The sequence below is a fragment of the Candoia aspera genome, chromosome 3 (assembly GCF_035149785.1).
Source record: "Candoia aspera isolate rCanAsp1 chromosome 3, rCanAsp1.hap2, whole genome shotgun sequence".
In the NCBI taxonomy this organism is placed as follows: Eukaryota; Metazoa; Chordata; class Lepidosauria; order Squamata; family Boidae; genus Candoia; species Candoia aspera.
Window position 1 is genome coordinate 36404371 of NC_086155.1, and position 26552 is coordinate 36430922.

Sequence of the window (26552 nt, forward strand, 5' to 3'; positions counted from 1 at the left end):
GGCTTGTTAAGAAACATAAAAATCTTGATTCATTACTGTTCTCAGTGAGTTCTAAATCAGACACATGATTGCTGATGGACATTACAAAAACTTCATCCTGTCATTAGCAACAATCCTAATGGCATTGTGGGACTTCTGCATAAAGATGCTCAGGACTGTATTCCATGAGATTACACAGGAGCTAATTCCGCATGGTGCTTATTTAATGTTGGCTTGGTACTTGACTATGGTTATATCACCCTGACCATACTCTGGTGTTCTCTTCTGGTGAATACAAGTTTTACAACAAATCAAAAATTAATGAAGAATTATTGAGGACATTTTTGTTGTCTAGCATGATAATTTTGATGATAAAGAACATTTTTTTCATTACAGAGTTTTCTAACTATTTGTTTCCATCAAAGAGCAAGAAAGGTATTTTCACAGAACTGGATAATTTGCTTTGTAATACCTTTCAAAGGAATATCCATCCATCCATACTTACATGCACGGACAAACACTGCTAACTGTAATGCAATCTTGTTTCCTAGAATGCTATACTTGTCTACTGAACCAAACTGAATTCAGTGGGACTTGCTCACATATAAATGATTATGGTATATGATCATGGAGATATAATTTCGAAATAACTCATTTTGAAATAACAGTATGAACTTTTGATGATTAAGATCATTTAATAGGGTAAATTCTGTATAAAACTGCTTCCTTGAAAGAGATGTCATACATCTGCTTTATTTATATGGAGTCATGGCATGGAGAGGGTCTCCCAAAGCTTTTCTCTGATAATCTTATTCTTGGCAAAATTATTCCAATCTTGTGTTTTCTCTTACTTTCCTGTCATGGAGAGAATATGTTTTTAGGAATTATCCTGGGCTCTTAATGAGTATATACTACACATCTTCCTTTAACTGGACAAATGTTATTTACTCTAAAACATTTCCAGTGTTTCTTTGGAGGACGTGGGGGTCACCAATATCCCAGAAATAGAACAAATTTATTTTATTTCAATATGGGAACAAAATATTCTATAATTTGCTATCCAATTATTTCATCCACCCAATTATATTTAAAAATACTTTGAATCCATTAAAAATATAATATTTTACTCTCACAGACAGTATATTACTTATCTTGGATGCTATCCCAGCATGCATTGTTCTGAGATGCACAGTGGGTCAAATGCCTACATATTTTGCCAGGACTAAGTTCTTTTGAAGAACTATAAGTAGGGAGAGGTCTCATTTTATATTTTAAATACTTTACATGGACATTGCTAGGGAGTAGGAAGAAGAATGTGGCAAATCCAAATGGAAATAATGCTGTGCAGATATTACATGTGCCCCATGGAGAGAGCTATGGAATGAAAGCCTCCTGCATGAATTGGAAATATGGTCTTTCTATAGATTTTAAAAAAACTAAATAGTGGTGTTATTATTTGCTTTAAACACTAGCAGCTTTTTTGTTTCCCAAATGTTATATCTGACAGCCTGTTTAAATTTCCCAAACATCTGTGCTGTTAAGTCTTGGAAAACATTTCTTCCAGATCCTGGCTAATTCTGCTGGCTTGTTCAACACTGGCAACAGAAGGGAAAATATACTTGTAATGAGTGTTTCATTTCCCCAGGATTATACACAGAGTTTGTCCTGTTACAATTTTTCTTATTATTTCACTGAAGCACTAATGCATCTGATGTAAGATTCTACATATCTGCTGCCCTGGGAACTAGGCCTATTCCTTTCTGTAAATCCACAAAGAAACTTCTATATTGTGATGTTACCAGCTCAGTGTCTTTTACAATCAATAATCTGGGGCACCAAGTCAATTTTGCTGCCTCAGAACTAATTCCTGGCCAAGAATACATTCAAGGCATCTTGTTCCTTACTTCTAAGAGAACATTCTCCTTCTCGCTAACTGCTCCAAGCCATTATTTTGCGTTTGATAAACCTCAGGATTGTCCTGGAAACAAGAAAGTTTTAAAGTTATTTTGGTCACTAAGTAAACGTATCTTCAGCAAAGGATTGTTACCTTGCTGTGGTGCTGGAGCTTGAGCACCTCAATGATGCCATGAGCTAAACTGTGAAGGGCCACCCAAGACGGGAAGGTCAGGACAGAGAGGTCAGACTAAATGCGATCCCTGGGGAAGGTAATGGCAACCCACCCCAGTATTCTTGCCGTGAAAACTAAATGGATCAGTACAACCAGAGATATGTCGGTGTACCATCGGAAGATGAGACCCCCAGGTCAGAAGATGGTCAAAATGCTACTGGGGAGAAACAGAGGATGAGTTCAAATAGCCCCAGACGTGATGACGCAGCTAGCTCAAAGTCGAAAGGACAGCTAGCGGCCGACGGTGCTGGTGGTGAACGGCGAATCCGATGTTCTAAGGATCAACACACCATTGGAACCTGGAATGTAAGATCTATGAGCCAGGGCAAATTGGACGTGGTTATTGGTGAGATGTCAAGATTAAAGATAGACATTTTGGGTGTCAGTGAACTGAAATGGACTGGAATGGGCCACTTCACATCAGATGACCACCAGATCTACTACTGTGGACAAGAGGACCACAGAAGAAATGGAGTAGCCTTCATAATTAATAGTAAAGTGGCTAAAGCAGTGCTTGGATACAATCCAAAAAACGATAGAATGATCTCAATTCGAATTCAGGGCAAGCCATCTCAAATCACAGTGATCCAAATATACGCCCCAACCACAGATGCTGAAGAAGCTGAAGTAGAGCAGTTCTATGAGGATCTGCAGCACCTACTGGACAACAAGCCTAAAAGAGATGTTATTTTCATCACAGGAGACTGGAATGCTAAGGTGGGCAGTCAGAAGACACCTGGAATTACAGGTAAGCATGGCCTGGGAGAACAAAACGAAGCAGGACATAGGCTGATAGAATTTTGCCAAGACAACTCATTCTGCATAACAAACACTCTCTTCCAACAAACTAAGAGACGGCTTTATACATGGACTTCACCAGATGGACAACACCGAAATCAGATTGGCTACATCCTTTGCAGCCAAAGGTGGCGGACATCTATACAGTCAGTAAAAACAAGACCTGGAGCTGACTGTAGTTCTGATCACGAACTTCTTATTGCACAATTTAGGATCAGACTAAAGAGATTAGGGAAGACCCACAGATCAGCTAGATATGAGCTCACTAATATTCCTAAGGAATATGCAGTGGAGGTGAAGAATAGATTTAACGGACTGGACTTAGTAGATAGGTGTCCTAACAGCCAGGAACCACGCTGAGACAAGGAATAGGTCTCTAGTGTTTTATTACTGCTACATAACAGAAAATCCTAACAAACTGAAGAAGCATGGGAAAAACCCAGACATATAAACCCCAAAGGTTAAGGTGGGCCCGATCTGTGTCTCTTTGAATGGCTACCTAATTCCTCAGTACTACGCACGCGCTTTACAGCCTGGATGGGAGCCCCCTGCTCACCATCCTTACTCATGACAATAGGGTCCCGGAAGAACTCCGGACAGAAGTTTGCAACATTGTTCAGGAGGCGGCAAAAAATACATCCCAAAGAAAGAGAAAACCAAGAAGGCAAAATGTCTGTCTGCTGAGACACTAGAAGTAGCCCAAGAAAGAAGGAAAGCAAAAGGCAACAGTGATAGGGGGAGATATGCCCAATTAAATGCAAAAGTCCAGAGGTTAGCCAAAAGAGATAAGGAATTATTTTTAAACAAGCAATGCGTGGAAATGGAAGAAGACAATAGAATAGGAAGGACAAGAGACCTCTTCAAGAAAATTAGAAACATTGGAGGTAAATTCCAGGCAAAAATGGGTATGATCAAAAACAAAGATGGCAAGGACCTAACAGAAGAAGAAGGGATCAAGAAAAGGTGGCAAGAATGATCTGTATAGGAAGGATAACCATATTGGGGATAGCTTTGACGGTGTGGTCAGCCAGCAGATTTGGAAAACACAAGAATGGCCACCAGACTGGAAAAAATCAACTTATATCCCCATACCAAAAAAGGGAAACACTAAAGAATGTTCAAACTATCGAACAGTGGCACTCATTTCACATGCCAGTAAGGTAATGCTCAAGATCCTGCAAGGTAGACTTCAGCAATTCATGGAGCGAGAATTGCCAGATGTACAAGCTGGGTTTAGAAAAGGCAGAGGAACTAGGGACCAAATTGCCAATATCCGCTGGATAATGGAAAAACCCAGGGAGTTTCAGAAAAACATCTATTTCTGTTTTATTGACTATTCTAAAGCCTTTGACTGTGTGTACCACAACAAATTGTGGCAAGTTCTTAGTGGTATGGGGATACCAAGTCATCTTGTCTGCCTCCTGAAGAATCTGTATAACGACCAAGAAGCAACAGTAAGAACAGACCACGGAACAATGGACTGGTTTAAGATTGGGAAAGGAGTATTGCAGGGCTGTATACTCTCACCCTACCTATTCAACTTGTACGCAGAACACATCATGCGACATGCTGGGCTTGAAGAATCCAAGGCTGGAGTAAAAATCGCTGGAAGAAACATTAACAATCTCAGATATGCAGATGATACCACGAAGAGTCGGAAGCGACTAAATGAATAAACAACAACAAAGAAATATAAATATTTTATAAGCTATACCTCATAGAGTTCCTTCAAATCAATTTCTTAGTACTCTGTTATGTTTGCTACTTAACATTTCTTGTGTTTTATTGAAGAAAAGATCATTCATGTTTGGACTGTACAAAGTGATGGAAAGATGTTGAAATAATCTACTGGAAGAGCCCAGAAACGAAGTCAAAGACTACCCTGTTGAACGGTATATTTCTAATTTAACTGTAATAAGCATTCAAGACACAGTTTCTTGTGAAGATTTTATTAATACAACTAATCAACAACTACAAAGGTATTTATTGGAAGAAATTAATCTCTAATAAAACAAGGGTTGTTTTTACCAGATTATGCTTTCAAGCTCTCTTCATCTTTTGAAAGTATGGGACCACCAGGAGCTTCTCCCTAAATGAACTAGTAGGTTGGGCTAATTTAGGTTGCAGCAGGTGTCTTGCAAGTACCCAAGTCTTCCTCTTCTTCCTCTTCTTCTTAAGTTGTTCATTCTTCCTTTGTGTATTTGTTTTGCAATTCAGTCCTCATTCATTCTCTCTACATAGCAAGCCATATAATTATATGGATAATTTACTGGTTGTTATTTGTCAGTGCTGATGGTAATCTTAGATAATATGAAGAAAAGACATAAATCGTCTTTATACGGATGACAAAACGATGTAGTGATACTGACATTGTTTTTAAGTATAATTATTCTGTGATGCTATTGTTGTTGCTGTTGTTATTAGAACTGCAGTGTAATATAGGCTCTGTAGTGCCATGGGTTGGTTCTGAAATGAACAAGATGTCAGCTAAAATCCATTTAATTACTTCACGTTCATCAAAATCTCTATATTGAACTAATGAGCCTCTGGGTAGGAGGAAGGGAGGGAGGGAGAGAGAGATGGTGTGATTTTAAGATAGACAATATAAAACTGACTATATACTATTCAAATTTGTATATAATCTTAGGAGTTTCACACAGTATGTTTTGCATTCTTATCAAATAATTTTTGAGTCTTGAGTCTGCTGTTATAGTTATGCTCTTCAGTCATTAATAAATTGAAATCTTCCCATAGGAACGCTGTATGAAGGGGCAGGGCTTGCAGCATGATGCTTCATCCACTTTCTGATGCTACTACTGATGTCACGAGTCTTTCCCAAGTCTTTTTAGAGATATTACAGATGGAATTTGGAATATTTTTCATGCAAAGCTCATACCAAATTCCAGCTAGAGAGATCTGAGCTGGACATGGAAGTATATTAATATAGCTTAGAAAAGGAGAGCTGTAAAACTGAATAAAGTAGTAATCCTGTTGTTTCTTTCTATTTCAGAAATGCAAACTTGTGAAAGTGCCAGTGAATCTGCACAGCTGCAATTATTACTTTGCACAGTTAATTTATTTCCTCTTCTATGGCATAAGATTTGGTAAACATCTTTAGGTGAGAACTGAGATATTGTATACAGCTCAAAATTTAAGATTATAAAGAAATGTGATACAAAATCTGCCCATAAATTCACAAGACACAATTCTTGCTTATTCATGGCTTCTTAGTTACAGAGAAATCTGTTTACCTGGTAGTAGTAAAAGAATTAAGAACTAAGCCAAAAGGATAACAAATAAGAAGTTTGACAACTTGATTCAGAAAGTAGGAAAATATTGATCCAATTGTATAAATTACAGGGAGATGAGGTTTTGCTGACATGGCATAGAATCTGGTTCCAAATACCATGCGTTACCAGCCTTTCTGTTAGCTACCAGCTGGCTGGTGATTCATCAGAGATATTGATTATTGGCACACCTTTACATGTTAGTTATAAGCTTACAAGCTATTCTTGAATAGAGGCAGTTGGGTTTTCAAGCCCATAAACTGGACTGGGCTGTGAAGGTTCTCTTGCTTGCAGCCACCTGCCAGAGTGCCCTATTCCTGCATTTCATATTCTCACCATCTGCTTGCCACCATTATGGATCCCGCCCAATAGCCCTCAGTGCCAAACACTCCCAAAAGCTATGATTAATGTTTGAATAACAAGTTGCATGTAACTTGTTGAGCAAGGAAGCTTCATTCCAGATAGAAAGAATCAGCTTTTCTGAAACCTCTCCTAAAGTCCTGTCCTATATAGGTGCTCCTTGTCTCCTACCGTTTCTCTTTCCATTCATTATGAAAAACTCCATACCTCAGTATACTGGATCCTAAAGCCTCCTTCTCCACTTTTTACTTCCTCTAGTATTATTGAGCTTCTTTGTTCACAGAAATTCTGGTGACTTTTTGGCTCAGGGTTTCATCTTGTTCTGGAAAAAGCTATCAGGTTAAAAACTGCTTACTGTAGAGTCCTTGGTGCTCAGTTTGGTTGTTTGCTTGCAGACATTTCCTTACCAAACTAGGTAACACCATCAGTGCTAGTGAGTGTGGGGTTTGCTCCCTGTTTATATACAACAGTTTGTCCTGCCAGTGTTGATGGGGTGTGGTTTTTTTCCTTGGTAGTTCCTTGATTAGGGTATTGTTTTCTGCTTGACTGGTTGGTGTTAATCTCTGCTTCTCTGGGTGTTGGATGCTGGAGGGGATGTGTTCTGGTCTGTTTTGTTTCTTTCTTAGCTTTTTTTATTGTCTCTGTTGAATGGTGTGTAAATTTGGTTTATCTTTATGTGTCTATTGATGGCTGATTTGTCTGAATGCCAGGCTTCCAGGAATTCTCTAGCATTTTTGGATTTGGCTTGGTCTAGAATGCTCACAGTTTCCCAGTTGAAACTGTGGTTGAGTCTGTCCATGTATTGTGAGATTAAGGAGTTCTCATCGTGTCTTCTGACTGCTAGTTGGTGTTCATGGATGTGCTGTGCTACTCTCCTGCCTGTCTGTCCTACATAGTGGCTCTTACAGTCCTTACACTGTATGTTGTAGATGGCTTCTGTTTTTAATTCTTGGGCTACTGGGTCTTTTGGTTTGTTTAAGATGTTTTGGAAGGCTTCAGTTGGTTTGTGTGCTACAGTGATGCCATGTGGTTGTAATAGTCTGTTGGTTGTTTCTGAGATGTTTTTGATATATGATAGCGTTATCCCTTTTATAGCTTGTGTTGGTTGTGCTGTAGTGGATTGAATGATCAGGCACTTTTTGATAAAGTTGTATCGGTATCCATTTTGTAGGAAGATATTGTATAGGCGGTGTGTTTTCTTTTTCTGGTGTTTCGGGTTGCTACAGCATGTTGGTGCATGTCAGAATAATGTTCTTACACAGCTCCTCTTGTGGGAGGTTGGATTGTTACTCTGGTAATGGAGCACTTGGTTAGTGTGGGTTGCTTTTCGATAGACTTGCATTTCTAATTTGCCATCATTCCTCTGCTGATGAGGATATCCAGGAAGGGTAGTCTGTTGCTGTTTTCTTCTTCCCTTGTGAATTTTATTCCTTTGAAGATGTCATTGATTGTTTCATGTGTCTTCTCTAGCTGTTTGTTTTTTAATATGACAAAGGTATTGTCTACACACCAGATCCATAGTTTTGGTTGTATGAGTATACACATGCACATATTTGAAGGTGTTTATGATTATATGCCATTAAGTCATCGTCAACTCTTAGCAACCACATGTCAGGCTCTGCCTGCGATCCAGTAAAGACACAGACGCTAGCGTAGGCTTAGGTTCTGGCTTTATTGAAGAACAGAGTGCATGCCTTTAAAAAGCTGAGAGTGAGGGGAGCGCGCCGGAACGGGATTTAAATAGCCCGCGCCGGTCAGCGCTCCACCCCAACTTATTCCCGGTGCGTCCCATGAGTCCCACCGGTTTCGTCCCTGTCAGGTGAGAGGTCGTTCAGCCCCCCTGTGCCCCGGGCGTCGCCTCAATCACCTTCCTGAACGGTAATGATCCATTGCCGGGCGATCAGGCTCTTAATCCTTTGACCGCTCGGGCGTGCCTCTCTTGTTGTTAGTCAATTGCTTGTTGGCAACTTTGTATCGCTGTCTTCCGCGCCGCCGGTCTCGGTTGTTACTTAGTTTCCTGCACCTGTTGCTTTCTTTTGTGTTTCATAGTTGCCTTTGCCTTAATCTGCCAGGGACCCATTTCCCTGTATTGTCATGCGAGCCGTTGTGATGTCACAAGCATCGCAATGGTGATCATGACACCACATAGATAGATTTTCTCCAAGATGATCTCTCCCTAACCTGGTCCTCCTGCTCTTCCAATGGTGCACTCACCATTACTGTGTTCTTAACTTTCTGTGACCACCCTGGAAGTGAACCCTCCTTATTTTCAGCAGGACGTTAAGGGAAAAAAGCAAGTAAAAAAAGGTAAGTATGGATTCACAGTCAGTAAGAACTACTGGGAATGTGAAGTCACAGATAAAGTCATTGGAAATTATTGAGCAAACCTTTTATGGGATTTTAACATTCAGACTGATTGACACCTGGAACAACATTACTGTAATTGAGAAGAATCATGTTTGGTTTATTGATGTAGTTACTCCAAGAGACAATAATGTTAAGACAAGGAATTGGAAAATATTAGAAAACTGAGATTTGCAAATAGAGATTGCAAAAATTTAGAAGAAGTTGACAGTGGTACCAATTGGTCCTGGAGCACTAGGTGCAATACCATGAGGTTTAAAAAGAATTTGGATTGGTTAAATTTGGAACAATATATACAGCTCAACTACAAACAACAGCACTGTTGGACACTTCATACATAATTAGACAGTACGTTTAAAATGTCTAAACCCTTGGGTAGGGTTTGAATCATGAAGAAGAAATCTGGCCAGTATAAACTGTGACACACGGTTAGTGGAATAGGAATAAATTTTCTATCTGTAAAGATAATCATGTATGTCCATGTACTAGAAAAGGGTCATAGTAATGAAACAATTTTTTTTCAGTTCCTCTAAAATACTGAATATGATTCCTTCTTGCTTGTGGTTATATTTATAAGATTAACTTATACATAGTTAGACTTATTAAACTTATTAAATGTATATGCTTGTCTGTGTTAATCATTTTCCCCTAGCTTGTAATTTCAGCACCAGTTAATTAAACTATTTTATATAATTTGTGCATGAGTCAGAATTTGAGCTAATATGTTCCTATTAATATAATAGAAGTTGCTGTTCCCAGTTCACTGAAACACTAGAGGATACATTTGCTGTGCGTGCACCACATTTCTGTGAAAAGTTCTGGCACCTGTCTTGATAGGCCCACATATGCATATTCATGTGGACAAAGCATGGCCAGTAACATTTCTCAGAAATCCTACACCACATTTGCTCTTGAGCTCTGGAAGCCATGAGTGATCATTAAAACTGTGACATCTTGCTGCATATAATACTGTATTCCAGTCTCTGAATGTGTGAAGAACACTAGCGTCCAGCTAGATGTTTATACTGTATTGTTTATCTGACAAAGTATTTCTACAGCAAAATGCTAGCCAGGAGATGTTTCAGCCCCAAAGCTAATTAGATGTGAACATTCAACTAAATAACACTTCTAAGAAGGATACGTGGAATAACTTTTCTCCGAAATCACTTACTGTAACTAATAAAGAAGCGACTGGGAGCAGAGATTCAATCTACAGAAAGGATATTAAAAGAAGGATCCTTTTTACAGTCAGAAGAAAAAGAAAGAGAACATCAACTTTAAAGAAAATGTTATTGACTGGTATTGTGTGCAGAAGCAGCAGAGTCCATGGAAAAGCTTTCTTTTGAGCTGGCACATTTATTGATTTTGTAGCACCAGACTGTCATTCTTTGAGCTGATGGAGATGGAAGTTTAACCCAGTTCATTCAAAGCAAGGAGCCAAATATGACAAACGCCAGAGAGATTCTTCTGGCTTTTTATAGAGCAATCAAGTCTATTTGGATGCCTGATTATACAAATTCACCAGAATGATATTCCCAGACTGAATCAAGAGCAGATTAACTCACTTCTATTTTTGTGTATAAATCCTGCCTCATGCCATCTAAAAAATACAAATAACTTTGGAACAGATATATAAATAAAAGTACAAATGAGCTAAGTACACAGCCAAATTCCATCAAATTTAGACAATCCAGTTGATTAAGATGCAGTGTCTTGATGGCTTTCATGAGCACTGCAAACAATTAATCAGGAGTTAAATAAAATGTCTGGATATTTATTATTTCAAGTAAGCTTAATTATGTATATTTTTCCAGGTTTGACCCTCCCAGACCAACTACTAAGGGCAATTACAAACACAACAACAACCTAAGAAACCAATTTGAAATGATGAGGACAAGAGTTAAGTTTTGTAGGAGTTCCTACAAAAGAATATACTGAAAGTGCCATTGTAAACAATTTCAGTAGAAATTGCAAGTCTGTTAGCAGAACAAATGCCTGTAGCAACTGTAGAGAGTAAGGAAGGTAACCTTGATGGACATATGTAGATTCTGTTGCCAAGGCAACAGGGGCTAAAGTATTTTTTTAAGTCCAGAACATCCAGATAATGTTCAGAAGCAGCTCAGACACCTCCCTAGTTGACTGAACTATAAGTAAGAGGAGGAGGTACAGCACAATCAGACTTGCAAGATTCTGTTATTATAGCCAATCTCAATCAAAGTAGTTGTAAACAACCTGTGGAATCGATTTCATGGCCTGGTCAACCTAGTGGGGCTGAAAGGACATAAAAAATCTTTCTGAAGATCTGGGGGAAAAAGACACAAATAGGAGATGGAAAGAGGGATATCACCAGTGAAGACTATAGAGAGACAGCTGGATTTATACCAAAAGACTAATATTCAGAATGAGAACTTGGAGAAGAATGCCAAGAATAAAAAAGGACTTTTTCTAATATATTCAAAATAAAAAGAAAATTTCTGCTGTTCAGTGAAAACAGCAAAATGCTGACACAAAGACAGAACTATTCAACTCCTTTTGTATCTCACCCCTGAGACGATATGCATTCCATCTGGTAAAATGAAGAGCTGGTTGAAAGAGCAGTAGCAAAGCTTGAGAGTGATAGAAGCATGGTCAAAACTTATTTATTTACTTTGAATGAATTTAAAGCTCCAGAGCCATTTTCTTATGGTCTTGCTAAAACATTATTATTTGTGGGAAATCCTAAAGAACTCATACAATGCCAAACAAGTGGAGGAAGACTGATAAAACGATCAGTGAGCACACTAAAAATAATGCAGTGATTAGCAACAGTGTGAATTTGTCAAGAATTTCCAGACTATCTCCAATTTTTTATCAAATAATTTTCATAGTAGACTGTGGGTATACTATAAACATAATATATCTCAAATTCAGCAGAGCAAAAGAATCGTTACCCTGTCATGGTGCTGGAGCTTGAGCACCTCAATGATGCCATGAGCTAAACCATGAAGGGCCACCCAAGACGGGAAGGTCAGGACAGAGAGGTCAGACTAAATGCGATCCCTGGGGAAGGTAATGGCAACCCACCCCAGTATTCTTGCCATGAAAACTAAATGGATCAGTACAACCAGAGATATCTCGCTATACCATTGGAAGATGAGACCCCCAGGTCGGAAGATGGTCAAAATACTACTGGGGAGGAACAGAGGATGAGTTCAACTAGCCCCAGACGTGATGACGCAGCTAGCTCAAAGCCAAAAGGATGGCTAGCGGCTGACGGTGCTGGTGGTGAACGGCGAATCCGATGTTCTAAGGATCAACACACCATTGGAACCTGGAATGTAAGATCTATGAGCCAGGGCAAATTGGACGTGATTATTGGTGAGATGTCCAGATTAAAGACAGACATTTTGGGCGTCGGTGAACTGAAATGGAATGGAATGGGCCACTTCACATCAGATGACCACCAGATCTACAACTGTGGACAAGAGGACCACAGAAGAAATGGAGTAGCCTTCATAATTAATAGTAAAGTGGCTAAAGCAGTGCTTGGATACAATCCAAAAAACGACAGAATGATCTCAGTTCAAATTCAGGGCAAGCCATCTAACATCACAGTGATCCAAATATACGCCCCAACCACAGATGCTGAAGAAGCTGAAGTAGAGCAGTTCTATGAGGATCTGCAGCACCTACTGCACAACACGCCTAAAAGAGATGTTATTTTCATCACAGGAGACTGGAATGCTAAGGTGGGCAGTCAAATGACACCTGGAATTACAGGTAAGCATGGCCTGGGAGAACAAAACAAAGCAGGACATAGGCTGATAGAATTTTGCCAAGATAACTCACTCTGCATAACAAACACTCTCTTCCAACAACCTAAGAGACGGCTTTATACATGGACTTCCCCAGATGGACAACACCGAAATCAGATTGACTACATCCTTTGCAGCCAAAGGTGGCGGACATCTATACAGTCGGTAAAAACAAGACCTGGAGCTGACTGTTGTTCCGATCACGAACTTCTTATTGCACAATTTAGGATCAGACTAAAGAGATTAGGGAAGACCCGCAGATCAGCTAGATATGAACTCACTAATATTTCTAAGGAATATGCAGCGGAGGTGAAGAATAGATTTAAGGGACTGGACTTAGTAGATAGGGTCCTGGAAGAACTACAGATTGAAGTTAGCAACATTGTTCAGGAGGTGGCAAAAAATACATCCCAAAGAAAGAGAAAACCAAGAAGGCAAAATGGCTGTCTGCTGAGACACTAGAAGTAGCCCAAGAAAGAAGGAAAGCAAAAGGCAACAGCGATAGGGGGAGATATGCCCAATTACATGCAAAATTCCAGAGGTTAGCCAGAAGAGATAAGGAATTATTTTTAAACAAGCAATGCATGGAAGTGGAAGAAGACAATAGAATAGGAAGGACAAGAGACCTCTTCCAGAAAATTAGAAACGGAGGTAAATTCCAGGCAAAAATGGGTATGATCAAAAACAAAGATGGCAAGGACCTAGCAGAAGAAGAAGAGATCAAGAAAAGGTGGCAAGAATATACAGAAGACCTGTATAGGAAGGATAACAATATCGGGGATAGCTTTGATGGTGTGGTCAGTGAGCTAGAGCCAGACACCCTGAAGAGTGAGGTTGAATGGGCCTTAAGAAGCATTGCTAATAACAAGGCAGCAGGAGATGATGGCATCCCAGCTGAACTGTTCAAAATCTTGCAAGATGATGCTGTCAAGGTAATGCATGCTATATGCCAGCAAATTTGGAAAACACAAGAATGGCCATCAGACTGGAAAAAATGAACTTATATCTCCATACCAAAAAAGGGGAACACCAAATGTTCAAACTATCGAACAGTGGCACTCATTTCACATGCCAGTAAGGTAATGCTCAAGATACTGCAAGGTAGACTTCAGCAATTCATGGAGCGAGAATTGCCAGATGTACAAGCTGGGTTTAGAAAAGGCAGAGGAACTAGGAAGCAAATTGCCAATGTCCGCTGGATAATGGAAAAAGCCAGGGAGTTTCAGTAAAACATCTATTTCTGTTTTATTGACTATTCTAAAGCCTTTGACTGTGTGGACCATAACAAATTGTGGCAAGTTCTTAGCAGTATGGGGATACCAAGTCATCTTGTCTGCCTCCTGAAGAATCTGTATAACGACCAAGTAGCAACAGTAAGAACAGATCACGGAACAACGGACTGGTTTGAGATTGGGAAAGGAGTACGGCAGGGCTGTATCCTCTCACCCTACCTATTCAACTTGTACGCAGAACACATCATGCAACATGCTGGGCTTGAGGAATCCAAGGCTGGAGTTAAAATCTCTGGAAGAAACATGAACAATCTCAGATATGCAGATGATACCACTTTGATGGCTGAAAGTGAAGAGGAACTGAGGAGCCTTATGATGGTGAAAGAAGAAAGTGCAAAAGCTGGCTTGCAGCTAAAGCTCAAAAAAACCAAGGTTATGGCAACCAGCTTGATTGATAACTGGCAAATAGAGGGAGAAAACATAGAGGCAGTGAAAGACTTTGTATTTCTAGGTGTGAAGATTACTGCAGATGCTGACTACAGTCAGGAAATCAGAAGATGCTTAATCCTTGGGAGAAGAGCAATGACAAATCTCGATAAAATAGTTAAGAGCAGAAACATCACACTGACAACAAAGGTCTGTATAGTTAAAGCAATGGTGTTCCCCATAGTAACATATGGCTGTGAGAGCTGGACCATAAGGAAGGCTGAGAGAAGGAAGATCAATGCTTTTGAACTGTGGTGTTGGAGGAAAATTCTGAGAGTGCCTTGGACTGCAAGAAGATCAAACCAGTCCATCCTCCAGGAAATAAAGCCAGACTGCTCACCTGAGGGAATGATATTAAAGGCAAAACTGAAATACTTTGGCCACATAATGAGAAGACAGGACACCTGGAGAAGATGCTGATGCTAGGGAGAGTGGAGGGCAAAAGGAAGAGGGGCCGACCAAGGGCAAGGTGGATGGATGATATTCTAGAGGTGACGGACTCGTCCCTGGGGGAGCTGGGGGTGTTGACCAACAGGAAGCTCTGGCGTGGGCTGGTCCATGAAGTCACAAAGAGTCGGAAGCGACTAAATGAATAAACAAACAATATTTTGTTTAGCAAGATAGTTAAATGTGAACTGTGTTGTTTGGCAATTAAGTGAATAGCTAGAATACTTACAGACACACAAAAATCTTAACAAAGTTTCAGCCTTGGGCCTGGTCTACTTCATTTTTATTAATGATTTAGATGTGTAGGTGGAATACTTATGAAATCTGCAGAAGATAGAAAATTGGGTGAAATAGTTAATACCCAAGACAGAAACATTTAAAACAATCTTTATACACCAGAGAAATGAGCTAAAAATAATTCAATAAAACAGGATAAAGACAAATTGAAAGTTATAATTAGTAAACAAACTCAAATGCACAGGTATATAATGAGGATACTTAACTTGGCAACAATACTTTTAAAAAAAGTGTAGATGGTAATTATGTTTATGTGTCAGCAATGTGAAGTGGCTACAAAAACAGTTTTAGACTGCATTGACAGAACAATAGTTTCCCAGTCATGGGAGCTAATAGTTTCTTTTCTTTTCTTTTCTTTTCTTTTCTTTTCTTTTCTTTTCTTTTCTTTCTTTTTGTTAGTCAAATCCCATTATGTATTCTAGGCATAAAACTTTAAGAAAAATTCAGTTAAACTGGAACAAGTTCAGAGAAAGCAATTAGGAGGATCAGGGACTAAAAATTAAGTCCTACAAAAAGAGATCTGGGAATATTTAGCCTGAAGAAAAGACTGAGGGGATATGATAGCACCTGAAAGGAAGTTATACAGATTAAGAAAGAAGACCAACGCCTGTTCTCTATTATAGCGGAGAGCAGAACACAAAATAATGGATTGAAGTTACAGGAAGGCAAATTCCAGTTCAATGTTAGGATTCTTTTTTATGTTTGCTTTATTAAGAGCAGTTTTACTATGGAACAAATTATCTAGAGAGGTAGTAAGCTTCCATTTACTACATACGTTCAAGCAGAGGCTTCTTGAATCCTATTCACTGGATATGATCAAACAAATCATTCTATAACATGCTACTACAGTTTCAGATTTGTTTACTAGCCCACTCTAATTGCCTATACTGTGAGATTATCCTATTATTTTAGCTGCTCAAAATGTCACTCTGTTTGCAGATGGTTAAAATGTTTTCTATAGCTAACAATTATCAATATCATCCATGTATCATGGCTGTGAATCAGTGATAGCCTAAGCGTTAGATAGGCTAAGAGAAACATTTCACAAGATGGTTGCATGCCATACTGTGCAGTTTTAGCCAAGACAGCAATTGCACAAAACTGTACAAAAACATTAAGCAACACAGGAAGTGGTATAGTCACTTTGGTGGGGGGGAAATAATTTTCCTTGCCTGTTCACAGTCTCCAGGGTGGCTAAATGAATGTAAGAGATGAGCTATACGTTATTTTAACACACAAATCTCTTTCCTGTGTATTCAGAGTACTGTATCATCCTTTTGTAAATTAGGTCCTCATTGCCCTTGGTAGCCATGTGAAAAATTTAAGCATAAGCAGATTATACACTCTGTGGTTGCCACATCAATTCAGCAACAGGCGCAAGAGTAAAATCCAACATTGCCAGGTTGCCTTTTCTCTATTTAGACCATTAAAAACCACACAGTATTTACATTACAAAATGCCCTTTGTCTTCTTTTTTTTCCCTTCAAAATTCACTGAATCTCAGCTACTGTCTTTTCAGTTTGGCCTAGTTTTCTCAGGAGCCTGAAAGTCTTCTGCATCCAAGCTGCATATCTAGAAAAAAAAAATCCTTCAGCATCAAGATCAGAGTATCGATGGTCTCAAGTATTTGACTTTCCCCTGAGTGCTTATTTGTTATCTGTTTCCTCTGTGAGCAAAAGGGCCAAACTACTTTGGCAGATCCACCACTCAGTCATTTCACGTTGTATAATGTTATCCACAATTAATAAATCTGAGTGATGTTAGCACTGACACAAGGGCTATATCTGATCGTCTGACCAATGTCTGAAGACTGGTATCATTGCAGTGCCAAGTGCTTTAAGCAAGGAAGCCTCCTAGGGAAGAAATTAAAAAGGCAAAGTAGTCTCCCATCACCGAAGCAGGAAACACATAGCTCTTCCTTATATTTGAAGATTTAAATTAAAACCTTTGCTTTAATTCTGCAGAATTCTTGTGGGAAAGATGAATAAAAGCGAAAACTGGGCATGATGAACTGCTAATTGTCATTGTGAGTGCTTCCTGAGGCCCATGAGGAAATTTTCACTAACTTTTCAAATGCAGTCATCAAGACCAATGCAACACTATGTTGCAGAGTTAACAAGCACTAGGTGTGGGTTTTTGCTCTTTCCATGATCCTGGTGCACATATATGAGAAAAAAAGGTCATATCTTCCTGTAATTTAATGAAGGAAGATAAACTAAACCAGTGACTCAGCACCTGCAATTGTAGGATGATGCTAGAGTCCAAGAAGTATTCCAACACCCCAAAATAGGTTTAAAGGTTGAGAGGCATCTGCAGAAGGAGAAGAGGGAAGAATGATATAGCATCATGACATTGCAACACAAGCCCCTTCCTTTTTGTATGGGTGTTGTGACATACAAAAGGGATGGTATGAAAGCTCCTGTTGTCATCTCACAAACCATCATGGGTAAATGATAAAATCTCATCAGATTTTGGCAGTTTTATGGAAGATCTCACAAAAGTGTGGAAGATTTTGCCAGTATAGAAGATCTTCCCAGGTCATGGCTATCCATGGGAGAGGCAAGGACAACCAACATCATACCCATCAAAATGTTAGCACAAAAATGATACTAATTATGTGTTTTGTGAAGCAATTAATGCAAATTACAGTACATAATTTACCACTTGTGCAATATCATGGCACTTGTGACATCATCATGGCTTTTACCAGATGCCCATGGTATAAGATTCAATTCTTAATCTGCGTGTATGTTCTTCTACACATGGAATCACGTGAAGCAGTTTAAAGGAATACATGAATTTATTTGCCAAAAATAAAGATAGTTTACAGATGGCCAGACATAAGAAATCAAGCTTCCTCCTACAAGGCACCTAATATCTTTCTCCAATGCAGACCATATTCTGCTATTGGCTTCTTGTCTTCAGCAAATTCACTATCATCTTCATTCCTACTTTTCTATTTGTCATGTAGCTGCCATGTTCTTACAAGTGATTTCTAGGGTAATAAGCTAAATGAAGATTTGTCACAGTTTTGGCTTTTAAATAATACTCTCATATCTGGAGCACACTAGAAGAGGAGCCAATTAACAGGTTTACTTAGCATGGTGTTAAAACTACAGCTTTTTAAAAACCTGTCACCGAGGAATTGAATTCCTGTTCATGCATATATTTCAGAACAAAATAAATGCAATTCATTTTTTCCTGTTCTGTTACCAGAGGAATTCCCATTACATGTTTCTCTGGTACCTGTCTTAACAAGTTGCAATATTTATGCATATTCACTTTTGGCATTGTTTCTGCAAGACTGTCTTATGCCAGAGCACCAAAAAATAAAAAAGATGCTGTGTCCTCAGTTTGCTAATCCAGTCTGTGTGGTTTCTATATTGCTCTTAAAGTTGAAATGAATATTCAAGTGCCTACTGGCTCCATTATTTATTTATTTATCATCAATAAAACAATCACATTTATACTTGTTGCAATCACTGAGAGTCTCAGCAGTTATGCAATTTAAAGTAAATAAAACAAAAGTATTAAATTCAAAACATCCATGATACAATGAAAATTACATTTCAATCCATAAATCCCAACCTATACTGGGCATCCTTCCATTCACTGAAAGGTCTCCAGAATCGCTCAGTTTTCAAAAGGTTCTGGAAGATTAAAACCATAAGGGCCAACCTGATTTCTACTGGGTGACTATTGCATAACACGGGCCCTCCCACTGGAAAACATCATCTACAAGCCTCCATACTATGGGCTTTGTAGAAATGGCCTCTCTCGGGATGCATGGGTAGAGTGAATTCTAGTTGGCAGAGAGAGTCTTTGCATGCCAAGCCATGTAAGCCCTTATAGGTAACAACTACTATGAATTGCACCCAGAAGTTAATAACAGCCAGTACAGGACCTAGAGTACAAATATAATGTGCTTGTGCTGTCAAGCACCAGCCAATAACCAGTCTGCTGCACTGAGGACAAACTTAAGCTTCCGAATATTCTTAAGCTTCCAAGTAGTTTTCAGAGGCAGTCCCAGGTACAGCACATTAGTCCAAACATGCGGTGATAAGGGCATGAATTACTATTATGAGGTCGTCTTGGCACTGGAATCAAAGCTGGCAAAAAAGCTTCAGGCCACAGCCTCCACTCACCATGAAACAATTGCCACAAATCTAGAAGGACCCCCAAGCCACAAACATTTTCTTTCAAGGGCAGTGCCATCCCATAAAGAGATAACACTGGAGCAGTCAAAAATTGTGATAAACAAATCACAACTCTGTCTTACTAGGAGTAGTCTCAATCTTTTTCTGTCCCACTTGGACAAGACACTGATATTGTCTCCTGTCTGGGCCAGGGTGGCAATGTACAATTTGATATCATCAGCATACTGATGATACTGCATCCTGAACTGATGGATGACTTCTCCCAGAAGCTTCATGTAGATGTTAGAAAGCAGGGAAGAGAGGACTGAACACTCTAGCACCCCAAAAGGAAGCAACTGTCTGGCCAATCTTCCAGCTGCCACTCAGGAAGGAATGGAACCACTACATGACATGCTTCAAAGAGAGTCAGAATGGTAACATGGTGGTGTTGAAGGCCACAAGCCCCTTCCAGAATACATCTGGATCCTTAAGGTGCTTGGGGTGGGTCATTCACCCCATGGAAGTCATGAAAAGCAGCCAATCTTATCTGGACAAGGAAGTGATATGACCATAGCAAAGGGACCAGGTCAAACAGCTCAGGGAAGGATCTTGCTGAGCAGCAGATACACCAGCAGAATCCATAAATTCCCCGTATTTTGTAAGTCTTGATTACTTCAGAAGCTAGAAGGAAAAGTCAGGATGAAATACTAATCAGTTTGATTTGATCGGCTTCTAGATTGTCACTCAATCCAGTTTTTGCCTCAGTCCCAAATTTTATGAATTTCCGTTCCTGATCTATATCTCTGGAGCCTTGGGGCCCTCCAGCAATGCTCTTAGAAAAGGCATACCTAGTTAGTTGGTTAGTTGGCTGTTTGATATCCCACCTTTCATTCAGGTGCTCAAAGTGTTCTCAAATGCAGAGGGGAGTAATAGACAGCATTGGTCAGATTTTGGTGAACTAGCAGATATTTCTTCCATCCAGAATGTATATTGTGATTTAGATAAGCAGGGTTATGAGATGTGAATCTTTCATCTCACCAAGGACATCAGCCACCTGTGAATAAATAGAATGAATAGGTTTTTTAAATGGACATGTGATCATTTGGAGGGCTTCCTGGCTGTTGTTGAGAGATGAAACAAGCATTAGAATGGCTTCTCCTATGGATGAAAATTAGAAAGAACAGAGCTAGTAAATTCCCAAAGTGTAGTTAAGCTGGGAAACAGCTAGAAGAGGGTAGCAGTGGGCAAAGAGGTGAGATGAGGTTTCTCTGGAGAAAAGCAAGCCAGCAGAGCCCTTGTTGAACCCAAATAATGCTAGTCAATGCCATGAATGAATGACTTAATAAATCTTATTCTAGATTCAGACAACAGATTGAATCAGACAATCTGTGGGTCAGACCAAAATAAATCAGTCTCTTTCCAGGTTCTGAGTCAAAAGTCTAAACTGGTTGGTATGCACTTCTTTACAGTCATGCAAAAAAAAAAAGTATTCATGGCTTCCTTGCCTAACTTCAGCTGAGGAATATTCTTCATGGAATGGTTCAAAAATAATACTAAATTAGTATTAGGTTAGGTTAGCTATAGGAGAACTAACCTAGGTAAATCTCAGGTCATATGTTCCTCTTTAGCAGAAGTCCCTCTTCTCATTTGCTAAATGCTGAAAACTGTCTAGTGTTTTGACCTTGGATATTGTGGTTTGGATTGCTAAATTGTTGTTTTAACCTTGTACACTGCCCAGAGTCCCTGCTGTGAGATGGGTGGCCATATCAATCATTTAAATAGGCAAATAAATAGCCATACAGCTGACTGTTCACATTTTCACTTTTTGCTCCTCTGGATACAGGAGAGGGTTTGGAAACAATGTGGATTGGAAGGTTGTTTCTCTCTTGTTTTTCTGCACATCTTAAGCAACCCATCAAGTTTTGTCCTCAAATGTTCACATAGCAGTGGTTTAAAGTAAGAAATAAGATGCAGATTGCTTTTTCTGTAAGATGCCATACATTTACTGCTTTCTCTTTTTCAATGTATGAAACTTTCTCAGAACTCAAATACTAAAGCCATAAAGAGATACACCAAATATTCTCGCTGAATCCTTTTGTTTCATGCTATTCTCATTGAAGTGAGCATTGATATGCATTGATTTCTGTTGAAAAGCTGGAATGTACGTGCTGTTTTTCATTGTCTTCTGTTTATATTTTAATGGCCAGTTCTTAGTTTTTACTTAAATACAGTAAGTATTGCATAGGTATCCACTTTGCTGTATATGTGGCCACCTCACAGGCTTAAAAACATGTCACCCTTTCTTTTATAGTGTGCTTGCTTTTAAATGTAAAGCTCTTATTAACCAAGGCAGACAGGAAAGAGTATAACTACCATGACAGACACAAAATGTTTTAACTATATATGTGGAAATAAATGATTAAACACACCCTTAGAAGGTGGAGCTCTAGCATTGACACACATTACGTTCATTGTTCAGATATCTGAAGTTGGACATTTTTTAAAACCAAAAATTCTGAAACTAATACATTAAACTGAATATAAACAATGTACTCTGGTTCTGAGTTCTTAGAGCTCTGCTGGGAAGAAGGGGTATCCTGTATTGTAGCGTAAGCTTTCCATCTGGTATCCATTTCAGGAGGAAAAGCTTGTCAGGAAAAACTGGCTTTTATATCATTTGGACAGGGGAAAATATCCTAGTTTTATGTATGACCAGGATTCAAATCCAAATCTTTTTCTTGGGGAAAAATGGGGGGGGGGGTCCTGTTTCCCCCCCCCCCTCTTGTTCCCTTTTTTCCCTTCTTATCCATCCCTGGATAAATCCTATTTTTAACTATGATTAAAGATGATTTATGCTCCCAAAATATTTTTACCAAATAACAATTTTAAGAGTCATGATTCTTTGGGAATATTTATAGTATTCATATCAAATGAGGCATTTTTCTGAAGATGGCTCCCATCTTCATTTTCCACTGAGAAAGGCATTGGTTTAAGTTGATGTGAAAATGATGGGTCCATCCAAGACTGACTTTTCTTATAGTGTTTGAAGGTGACCTCCTCCATAGAAAGAACTGGATTTATAGTAAACCAGATATAGCATGTGTGCCTATTTGCAATTATTCTTAATTAGCATCAGTTTTATTTCTTTACAAAAGAAATACAAACCATGGTTGAGCTTGGCTTGATTGCCACTTGTATTGAAGTAAGCATATCCATACAAAATATATGTAGCAATAGCACGTACAGTATGTTGCACACTCCTTGCTTTTTCACAGGATAGGTATCAATATGTAATTTGCCAAATACTACACAGAAAACACAAGAAATGTGTTGATAGTCTTAGGAACTCTCCATCTGGAAATCCTTCTCTGGTAAGGTTGGAACAGCACTGAGAAACAAATGGATGAATCACAGATATAATAGTGTGCTCAAGATGCCATACAGACTCCAGTTTAGTTATGATGTAATGATAAGTCAGGCAGTGGAACTGAAATCAGACAATATTCATGTACAATAGTTCTTATTTTAATATATCTCACTGTACTATTCATCTGTCTTTCCAGATCCCCAGTATAGTTTTTGCAAGAGTTGGGGGGAACATTTGTATTGCATTTCTCATTCAGTTTACTTTATCATTTTTTTGTCTTTGTCATACTTGACTTTTTCTACCTTTTAGCCTAAAATAAATTCTGCTTTTCTCCACACTAACGTATTGTGAAAATAAGTGTGAAGTTATCTAGGCATTTCCATTTTGATGACTCTATGTATGTTGGCATTGCTTTCTGGTATATATACACATATCTTCTGTTTTATTCTTGAATAAGATTATTTTACGAAAATTCATTTTGATGATCAAATTATCAGATTGAGTGCCCCCCAGAATTTAGGCAGGTTTAACTAATTTGATTTTAAACACAAGTATCTGTATCATGTTGTTTTCAGGTATTTGATATCTGTTGATTTTTACAAAAATTGCATCAATTCTACATCATGGTATATCAAACTTCTTATATGCAATTAAGGAGAAACTCTCTTAAAAATTCTCTGAATAAATGTATTTTCTGAATATGTGTTTCATGCAGAGCTTCAGTAAAAAGAAAAAAAGGAAAATGTTTTTTAACTTTATGGACATCATTACCAGCCAGAGCCATCAGATCCTTAGTTGCTGCTTAATACTGCTAAATATAGTCTAGCATGATGTTAAAAGGACTTTTATTCCTTTTTGCTATAAAAAAAAGAACAAAGAGCCTAACGTAAACCACAGAGTCCAATCAAGTACAAATGCTTAAATAGGAGGAGGTGTCTGGAAGAATCATGGCTGCTGAAATGGCTGTGGCCTCCTCGTTGTTTATTCTCTTGTGTTTAAATCCACTTCATTTCTGAGTCAAAGGTCAATCTGAAATTTCTGGTATTTATTTTTACAGTGAAGTGAAGTAATCTAAATGCTCTGGTATTTCAAAGTGATGAATTGTGTTAATCTACATTGCAAACAATGTCTTCAACTTTATCAGCAGTGAACTTTGAAGGAATAGCAGTATAAAGGTGCTATTCTTTATATAAGACTTTATTCCTGTAAGGATCAGTGTGCAGTGGCTGCCACTAAATAAAAGAATATGAATGGAAAAAAAGCTAACAAATAAGTTGCCTAAAATGTACAAAGCTAGCATTGTGACCCCAATAATAATAATATAAAGAACACCTCATGGCACTTTTTCACCTTGCAATTTTTAAAAAAGATCTATCCTTCATCCATCCATTGTCATATAATAGGCACCATAGTACTTTATGTCCAATGCTGGTCATGATAACTGAATATTGTAGAAATGTTTAATCTGTGGGCACCATCATTTACATAATACTATCCCAGCCAGAAATGTGAAATAACTCCATATAAAACAGACAATTCAGGAAAGGAAGCTTATCCACAGATTTGTATGTCAGGGAATTACATATGCAGAGGACATTCTTAAAACATTCTTTTAATAGGTAAGGGGAAGTGAGATTGAGACACTAGTTCTAAGCAGAGTCACTTAAAGAAAACATTTTGTAAATAGGTTCATCCTCAACCACAGAAGCTCACTGGGTGACTTTGAGCTAGTCAATTCTCTCAACTCACTGTGGGGAAAAAATTGGAAGAGGAAATATTGCATATGCTGCCTTGAGCTCATGAAGAAAAGGTGAAATGTAAGTCCAACAAATAAATACATCAGTCATAAAGACAACATACATATTGTAAGAGAGAAAATAATAGTATGATAGAATACAAGACCTTAAAATTAACCATTTGCAGACTGCAACAACTCTTTAAATTTCATCTAAAGTCCAACCATAATGGAGCCATGTGCATTCCTGCATGAAGATATTCTGGGGATGTGGGGCCAAGATTTCAAAGGCCCACTCCCAGATCTCAACAGTAGGCCTGTGCAAGGCAGCTCACTTCATCTTAGGGAGGTTCCTCACCACCCAGAGGCAAGTGTTCTTATCTTAGCCACTGACTGTAAAACATAAGACCTATACGTATGGGTATACATGTATATTTTTCTAATTATTTGATATTGTTATGTTATGGAAGTTTTAAAATATATATGTTTTTATTTTTATTTCTATTTTAATACTTAAGACCATGAGGATTGAGGTCATAGATAAATTGCAACCACAAAGACAATGATCACATCAGTGCCTTCAGTTGGTCCACAGACCAACAGACATCAGTTACGTGCTACAGGATATGAACTGCATCTGAACGCGTATCTTCCATATTTTCTGGTCCCTGCATTCAGTTTCACTACCTGTTGCATTTTCTTGCCATGAATGCACCAAGGAAGGATTTTGTGGAAGCAGCCCAGATTTTCATTCCGCCCAATGAGCAGAAGCGCTCCTGAGCATAGCAGGACACATTTAGCCCCTTATAAAGCCTTACCTTAATGCAACACTGTGTCCTTGATGTTGAAATACAAAGCTGGGTTGCCACGACATGCTTACGAAGAGCACTGTCCTCCCCTCCTCCCAACAAAGTTGGGGGGTTGGGTTTTTTTGTCACAAAGATTGTGTGTTTTAAATTAAATATGCTCCACCTCCAAATCTACCAGTGTTTGCATTGTACCCGTCCACTGAAATCTTTATCAAGTCAGAGGTTGGGGTCAGTCTTTACCTCCCCCATACGGTCTTTAAAGAGGCTGTGCAGATGGGGGTCCCACATTATATAAATAAGAGGAATCATGAAATAAAGATTTGCCAATCACTTGAAGAAGTTTTGTAAATATGGGACATTTGTTCTGGGATAAATATATGCACTTTTGGTTAAACAATTACTGAAACATCATGTGAAACTGGTTGAATTGCCAATCAACCTTCTTAGCAGCTCTCTTCCCTCTGGGCAATAGAGCTGTATCCCATACGAGAGACCCCTCCAGTTGAATCCACCCAATTCAAGTAATGTGTCAAACTCTGATTAGAGACCCAGGGAGAGCTGGAGACACAAAAGGAAGGAGATCACAAATGTTAGGACTCCATGACAGCATAGCTGAAGACAACTGTAACTGCTGCACCTCTCTCTAACACACAGCCCTGAACTTTATTACAAGGCACAGGTCCTCCTTTATGTGGCTAGCATAGCCATTAGGTTGTTGGCATCGAATTCAAATCATGCATCTAAGAGCATTAGCCTGTTATTACATGAGCAATAAGGTCAGCTATGACTCAAGAGACTGGGCTGACAGGTATTAATCATCTGAATTACAGTATGAGTAAGTGGCTCAGTGAAACAACTTGAAATAAATCAGCAGGAAACCTCAGTGGCTAAGGAGTTCCCAAAGTGGAAACTTCTTTTTTGTGAATCCAGAAAAGGTTGCTAATGGTAAAAGTTGTGCCAGATGGAAAAGTGGGACAATTTCATTGAATCTGGACATGTGCCTTTGATAATGGAGGTGAATATAGGAGACCATTCTTCATATGGCAGCTTCTCTTCATGGGCACAGAACTGCATGGGGAGAATCTGATGCTCAGGTGGTGACAAGAACAAATCTGCATTTGATCAGAATTTCAGGAAGTGGTAGAAAGTTGGAATTCCTGCCAATTTAGGAGAATGCTATAGAATGCTTGCTAAACAGTGAGGATCTACTGCTTAAGAAGCTATTGTTTTGTCCAATAGACACATAGGAAACTTCTTGATGCCATCCCACCTTATTGTTTACTCTGACCAACATCTGGATTTTATGCAGAAATAGTTCCCATTGCTTTTATCT